Below are 1,347 nucleotides of genomic sequence, written 5' to 3'. Positions count from 1 at the left end.
CTCATACACACTTTTCACCTCCTTGGCCGAACCTTTCTTCACCCTCCATCTCCTCTATTTCTTCTTCTTATCCGTTTTTTCTTTCTTCTTTTGCTCGAGGACGAGCAAACATTTTAAGTTTGGTGGGGAAAAAACATTGCTTTTTGTTTTTCCATAACCATTTATGGCACCTAAGGCCGGAGAAACCTCTAGAAAGAGGAAAGGGAAGGCAAAAGCTTCCACCTCCGAGTCATGGGAGATGGAGAGATTCATCTCAAAGGTCCATCAAAATCACTTCTATGAAGTTGTGGCCAAGAAGAAGGTGATTCCTGAGGTCCCTTTCATGCTCAAAAGGAATGAGTATCCCGAAATTTGACATGAGATTCGAAAAAGAGGTTGGGAAGTTCTCACCAACCCCATTCAACAAGTTAGAATCTTAATGGTTCAAGAGTTCTATGCTACTGCATGGATCACTAGGAATCATGATCAAAGTGTGAACCTGAACCCAAAGAATTGGCTCACAATGGTTCGAGGAAAATACTTAGATTTCAGTCCGAAAAATGTAAGGTTGGCAGTCAACTTGCCTATGATGCAAGAAGATGCACGCCCCTACACTAGGAGGTTCAGCTTTGATCAAAGGTTGGACCAAGTTCTCATGGACATATGTGTGGAAGGAGCTCAGTGGAAAAGAGACTCCAATGGCAAGCTGGTTCAATTGAGAAGGCATGACCTTAAACCCGTGGCTAGAGGATGGTTGGAATTCATCCAACACTCCATCATTCCTACTAGCAACCAGTTCGAAGTAACTGTGGATCGGGCCATCATGATCCATAGCATCATGATTGGAGAGGAAGTGGAAGTTCATGAGATTATACCTCTAGAACTATACAAGGTTGCTGACAAACTTTCCACTTTAGCAAGGTTAGCCTTCCCTCATCTCATCTGTCACATATGCAATTTAGCTGGAATTGTCATAGAGGAAGACATCCTCATTAATGAGGACAAGCCCATCCCCAAAAAGAGGATGGAGTAAATAAGAGAGCCCACTCATGGACCTCAACAAGAGCTTGAGGAAGTCCCTCATCAAGAAATCTCTGAGATGCCTCAAGGGATGTATTTTCCTCCACACAACTATTGGGAGCAACTTAACATCTCTTTGGGAGATTTGAGTTCCAATATGGAGCAACTAAGAGCACTACATTATTCTCCATGAAATTAGAGAGGATCAAATAGCCATGAGGGAAGAGCAACAAAGGCAAGGAAGAGACATAGATGAGCTCAAGCGTTCCATTGGATCTTTAAGAGGAAGAACTAGCCGCCATCACTAAGGTGGACCCGTTCTTTAATTTCCTTGTTCTTATTTTTCTG

The sequence above is a fragment of the Arachis duranensis genome, chromosome 10, assembly GCF_000817695.3.
Source record: "Arachis duranensis cultivar V14167 chromosome 10, aradu.V14167.gnm2.J7QH, whole genome shotgun sequence".
NCBI lineage: Eukaryota > Viridiplantae > Streptophyta > Magnoliopsida > Fabales > Fabaceae > Arachis > Arachis duranensis.
Note: the sequence above shows the minus strand (reverse complement) of the source record.